Consider the following 7,500-nt stretch of genomic DNA (forward strand, 5'->3'; position numbering starts at 1 on the left):
ACAGGTAAACCGACAGGAGGAGAGAGAGTCACAGAGGGAGGAAGAAAACAACAGACTCACGGTGGCGAAAAAACACAAGCATACGACAGTAGAAGGCAAAGACAAGGAAAATAACCCTTAATTCTACTCATAACAATCAAATTCCCAAACCTAACTCACAGTAATGACACAAGTCTCTAGCTAACACGTTTATACACAAATCTGAAACTGCAGACTATATCTTGAAGATGATTCTTCCGATTACCATCGGCAACTCGAAGTTTCCAATACACCTGAGCGTTACAGATAAGTCTTCTACGTCCATCACAGATCACAGTTTAAGTCGACTCCGTTGAATACCATCAACAAATCACCGTAGAGTCAATGGTACGACAGCGTCCATATTCACGCTAAACAACTCTTATGTAATAATTACGCTTACCGGAGGTAAGTCTCCCTACGAGTGATGTAACGCTCCACAACAGCGAAGAGATCCGAAGAAAGCTGCTACAAGGGGGAACGTCGAGACCAAAGCTTGCACAATAAATGCTGAGAGTGCCCTCATACAGTACAGGACTCAAAAGGGCAGACACAGACGACGAATCGCTGAACATTGTCCTACCGCAGAACACCCACAGAAGCGGCCAGTAGAAAAGCATAATCCAGTTGTAATGTTTTATATATAATAATAATAAACCTGCCGCAAGGCAGTCCAAAGGGCAGGCAACGGCAAGGCTCTAACATGCAGCAGACCTCTCGCTCAAACAGACTGGGGCAGAACTCTTTCTGTACAAAACCTTCGCTGAATCACCCAACGACTCAAAATATGAAAATAAAAGAGAAAATTATCCCCCATGGCTGTGTTACCAGTAACAAGGGAAATACCCAGCGGCAGAAAAAAAAAAAAAAAAAAAGAACAGCCCAAACCTTCGTTTAGCGGCAAAAGATAAACAAAACCTGAGTATAAGAGTTACGTTACTGGGCTTAAAGATTTACGTTAACATTTCATGATAGTGTATATATATATATATATATATATATATATAATATATATATATATATATATATATATATATATATATACACACAGTAGTACCTCGAGATACGAAAGGCTCTACTTACGAAAAACTCAAGATACGAAAGCCAATGCGAAAAATTTTACTGCTCTACATACGAAAAGTTTTCAAGATAAGAAAGGTTGTTGCTGTAAAGTCCCGAGATTCGCCTGGACCACAGAGAACAATTTTAAAACTCCCGCGCCGCCAACTGAGTAAACTCGCCACCATCCTCCCGCTCTCCCATTGGTTCCTGATGCTAGTCACCCCATAAGGTCCTGCTCTCCTATTGGTCAGCATCTACCCCTTGTGCTTTAAGTATTCTATTGGTAAAAGGATGCTGTAAATTGAAAAACTTATTCATGCAATACATTTCATAAAAAAAAACATTAGGTAAAGATAGAATAAAGAATAGAAATGAATGGTTATTATACTGTTTGGTAGTTTCAGTAGTTTAAGAGAGATAATGAAAATTTATGGCTTACTGTGTAAAGTGATTGCTTGTCGATCGTTCGATACTCTTAAGTGCTGGATGTAAACAGACGTTTGGAAGCTTTTTTTTGTTTGTTTATTATAGTTAATGGTTACTTAATAATTATTTGAAATGAGTACATGCAATACATTTAATAAAAAAATTGTGAATTAGATATCATAAAATATAAAATAAATCAGACTGCCAACAAATACGTATTTTTTAGAATTCTTCTTCTGTTTTATTATTACGTTACGTATACGTATTTTTCATTATAGCTGTCAGTAACTCGGTATCTCCATTAGGTAAAGATAGAATAAAGAATAGAAATGAATGGTTATTATACTGTTTGGTAGTTTCATTAGTTGAAGAGAGATACTAATGACAATTTATGGCTTACTGTGTGCTAGGAAAAATGATTGCTTGGCGCTCGTTCGATACTCGTAAGACGGGTAAGAGCTGAATGTAAACAATCGATTGGAAGGTTTGTTTTTTGTTTGTTTGTGTACTATAGTTAATGATTAATTAATAATTATTTGAAATGAGTACATACTGATTATTTATACATTTTATTGGCATATTCTAAGCTTTTAGCTCTTAGGTTTAGGTGTCAGAATCATAGACTAGGCTACAGTAGCAACCCCTAACATAGGCTAGGCTTATTGCTAAGGGACATATACTAAAGTCCTAATATATGCAGTAAAAATGGGGTTGAACATTACATGCAGTTGAATATTACTCAAGTATGTACAGTATTTTGCCTTTTTGGAGTCATATTTCTTCCGTCGGATTGGCGTTGTAACCCTAGAACATGTGTTTTAGGCCTGGAAATATAATTTACTGGGGTGTTTTTGGAGGGCTTGGAACGGATTAGCCATTTTACATGTAAAATGTGTTCCAAGATACGAAAAACTCATAATACGAAGGCCGCCTCGGAACGGATTAATTTCGTATTTCGAGGTACCACTGTGTATATATATATATATATATATATATATATATATATATATATATATATATATATATTATATATATATATATATATATATAAGCGAATACCCCAGGAAAATGATAGGCAGAAAAGGATTTCTGACTATCATTTTCCTGTGGTATTCGCTTATTTATGAAGTCACGTGCATCTACTGTGATTTTTTTAAGATATATATATATATATATATATATATATATATATATATATATATATATATATACTATATATATATATATGTGTGTGTGTGTGTGTGTGTGTGTGTGTGTATGTATGTAAGTATGTATGTATATATATATATATATATATATATATATATATATATATATATATATATATACTATATATATATTAAAGCTCGCTGAACTTTATACAAAATTCTTGCATGGATGCTCTATACCTACAGCTTGGAAAACCTTTATCATCATATAAATTCACACAAAGGGAGACACAGAAGACCTGAATAATTACCGCGCCCAATAAGTTTACTCTCAGTAACATTTAAAATATTTACTAAGATCATATTAGGGCGAATAGAAAGACAACTAGACTTTAACCAACCAAGAGAGAAGGCCGGTTTTAGAAGCGGGTATTCAACAATTGACCTTATCCATGCAATTAACCAGCTAAGGGAAAAATCAACAGAGTATGACAATCCACTAAGTATGGCATTTGTAAACAATGAGAAACCTTTTGATTCTTTTAAAACTTCAGCAGTAATGAAAGCCTTTCAAAAGCAGGGAATAAATGAATCTTATGTTAGAACACTTGGAGATATCTACACACGTAGTACAGCAATCCTAAAACTACATAAAGACAGTGAGAAATTTCCGATTGAGAAAGGAGTTAGACAGAGAGACCCCATCTCTCTTAAATTATTCACAGCGTGCCTAGAAGAAGTTTTTAAGAATTTAGATTGGGAAAATGTAGGAATTAATATTAATGGAGAATAATTTAACAACTTAAGATTTGCAGATGCTATAGCGCTACTCAGTGGATCAGGGGAGGAATAATAGAAGATAATAGAAGATTTGAATAGGGAAAGCAGAAATGTTCAATGAAATTTCAGAGAGACAGCAAATAAGAGTTATGGACAAACCTCTAAAGAGTGTTAATGAATTTACTCATTTAAGATAGACAGTAAGTTTTTCCCCAGGACATGAGACCGAAATTAAAAGGATAGGCATGGGATGGAGAGCATTTGGCAAACAAAATGAGATTATTAAAAGTAAAATGCCACTTTCTCTAAATAGAAAAGTATCTAATCAGATGGTCCTACCAGCATCAGCATTAACTTATGCATCAGAAACTTGGAGCCTTATTAAAGCCTTAGAACATAAGATAGTTACAACTCACAGAGCTATGGAAAGAATAATGACGGGAATAACACTAAGAGACAGAAAAAGAGCAACATGGATACGAGAGCAAACTAAAGTAGAGGATATTCTAACAACAAGTAAGAAAAGGAAATGGTCGTGGGCAGGACATGTAATGAGAATGTCAGAGAATAGCTGGACGAAGAGAATAACAGAATGGGGTCCCTAGAGATTGCAAACGAAGCAAGGGAAGGAATGAAGAGAAGACGATGGATTGACGAGGTAAGAAAATCTGCGTGTATAGAATGGCATAGAAAGACCATTAACAGACGGGAGTGGAAGGACATGTCTGAGGCCTTTGTTCGGTAGTATCTTAGCAACGGCTGATGATGATGATGATGAGTTGTATATATATATATTATATATATATATATTATATATATATATATATCTATATATATAGATATATATATAATAATATATATGATATATATATAATATATATATATCTTATAATATATATATATATATATATTATTATTATATATGTATATATTCTATAGTATATATATATAATATAAGTATATATATATATATATATATATATATATTATATATATTATAACATATAATATAATCACACTAATTTAATGAACTAAAGAGCGCACGTATCGGCAGAAGTAACCCGAGCAAAATTCCATTTGCAACACTTCGAAAAGAGGAACAGTAATTACTCCATTTTACAAAAACCAACTCCACTTCGTATAAAGACTGGCCATTGTTTTCCAGAGCGCAGTCCGGCGGAAATTGCCTCATCCGACCCGGATTCGTTTGTAGGTCAAAGGTCAACGCTGACAAGGGTATTCGATTCTAAAGAAGGCTGTCACACAGAGATACAGTAGACATTGCTTCTGTCTGTTGCACTCCGCGCCAAGGCCGTCGTTAATTCGTTTTCCATTTCGACTCCTATTAAAGTTTTTTTTTTTTTTTTTTTACTATTATTATTATTCTTTTTGATACTAGCTTGAATAGCCAGGCTGATTTTTTTTGGGGGGTGGGGGTGTCAATCAGTTTTATAAAGCGTGTTTTTTTTTTTTTTTTAATCATACCTGTGGTATAAAACAAATCCTCTATATTCTATTTATAATTTTGTATTCTTTGTTCACAAATCACCACAAACAATTAAAGCCTTTCGCGTGTATTTGCCGCTGTATCTTTCCATTAGGCAAATCTATACTGCGTTTGAACAGCCTCGGTATGCCGATTTGAAATCTAATATCTTTTTATCATTATTCTGCTTTTAAATCCCATATATTTTGTCCAATCTTCAAAGAAATACAAACTAACACTAGTTTTTATACGTATGCCTTCAAATTCAATATTATTTTCCCAAAATATAAAAGGTATAGATAACTATCCATTGTTTTTACAAACGGATTCAGTCATCAAAGCCTCATATATATATATATATAATATATATATATATATATATATATATATATAATATATATATATATATATATATATATATATATATATATATATATATATACACATATAATATAATATAAATATATAGCAATATATATAGCATAATATCACTAATACATATATGATTTTATATAATATATCTATATTATAGATCTTATATAATATATGTTATTATATATATATATATAAGATCCTTATATATAGATAGATTATATAGATATATATATAGATATATAGGAGATATATATTAGAGATAGATATAGACTATAGGAGATAGATATGTATTATATAGATATATGATAAGATATATATATATATATGTATCTATATATATATATATAATATATATATATTAATATATATGTGTATTATATAGATATATATATATATATATATATATATATATATATCTCTATATATATATCTTATCTATATATAGATATATATATATATATATATATATATATATATCTATATATATTATATATATAATAGATATATATATATATATATATATATATATATATATTTATATATATAAGGATACTTTCACCTTTGTTCCAAGAGTAAAGCAAACAAAACTTCATCTAATCAAATTCCCATAATCCAGGAATTGAACGTTTACTGTTTTTTTCCTCAGCTAAAAAAAAAAAAAAATTCTTTCTGCGAACGATTCACTACGTAACGCTGTATTTCATTTCATTGACCTCTAGCTTTTATTGCTCCATTAACTCAGCAAAGTCATTTAGATTCAGCAGATTAAAATATCAGTTTTCTTCGCTGCTAAAAAAAAAAAAAAAAAATTGTGCGCGATGTTCATGCAAACGGCGTGTTGCATTTTAATCTACTTATATACCCTTTGTTGTTAGAACGAACAGAACTTGAATTCGCCCAAGTTAATCGTTACGAATCTGCTGAGCTTAACGTTTATTTCGTCGCTGGGAAAGAAATAAAAAAGGGAAACGTTTATTGACACCCGGACAATCAATTCAATACACGAACTTAATTGCCCGCTAGATAAAGGCACAAAAAGACGTATATAGAGACAGAAACGCTACGACTAAACAGAGGTACATATATGCACACACACATACACGCATACACGCACGCACACACACACAAGGCACTGTAGTAAATTACGTCTGTTTGTCCATAAAGCAAGCAAGCAGGCAAGCAAGCGACGGCGACGTCCCGGTAATTGGTTTTAAACAAACACCTGGTCATCAGGTGACCCGTGACGTGACGGGGAGGGGGTGGGTGGGGGGGGGGGGGGGGGGGTGGGGGGGGGGGAAAGCAGGGCCCAAGGATTTCGGAGTCGAGCACGATTCCTTCTCCTCGTTGTAATAGCCGTCATTAGTCCACGATCATTAGTTCAAAGGAAATTAAGGAGGGACGGATATAGAATCGTAATGTTAGAGAGAAAAATAAAAAAAATAGAGAGAGAGAGAGAAAAACGAATCACGGAGCAAGCATGCAAGCACATCACGGCACAATACACGACTGAATTTGGATTACCAGATGCAGCAATTAAGTAATGAGGTGGTTTTGTATTTTTCTCAACATTCTGTTTACAGTTGGCGAAAGCTAGCTGTATTTAGCGATTTCCTACATATATACTACTGTGGACTTCATTTTTCCATTTAAAGATCACGAGAAAGTGATGATACCAAATAAAATTTACCAATATTAAAATACTTGCATTATCAGCGTCCCCAAGTAACAGCCAGTGGTGTAGCAGCACTTACCTGTAATTTAAAAAAATATACATTTAATAACTAAGTTCGTCAATGCAATCGTTTGCTGATTGAAATGAATGATTGTGATTACCCTTAAACGATGTAATAAATAAATAAAAATGCTCTTTGACATTTGAGTTATCCTTTTATATGTCACCCCCTTCTCACAGACCTTTCCTATCAGTGCTGAACTTGTACTCAAAGGGCATCGGGAGTGTCACCATTCATTTTAGCGACCTCGAAAACTTTGGATTAAACACTAATATCTGTCGGTTTCTGTAATTTTTACGTCACCCCCTCCAACCTCCCTTACTGGGGCTGAACTTGGACTCAAAGGGCATCGGGAGTGTCGCTATTCGTCTCAGCGACCTAGAAAACTTTAGGTTAGACTTAACATCTGTTGTTTTTGGTAATTTTTTCATTTCACCCGTTTCCCACATGGCCCCTTTTACCCAACAAATTT

Source organism: Macrobrachium nipponense, chromosome 19, assembly GCF_015104395.2.
Source record: "Macrobrachium nipponense isolate FS-2020 chromosome 19, ASM1510439v2, whole genome shotgun sequence".
Classification (NCBI taxonomy): domain Eukaryota; kingdom Metazoa; phylum Arthropoda; class Malacostraca; order Decapoda; family Palaemonidae; genus Macrobrachium; species Macrobrachium nipponense.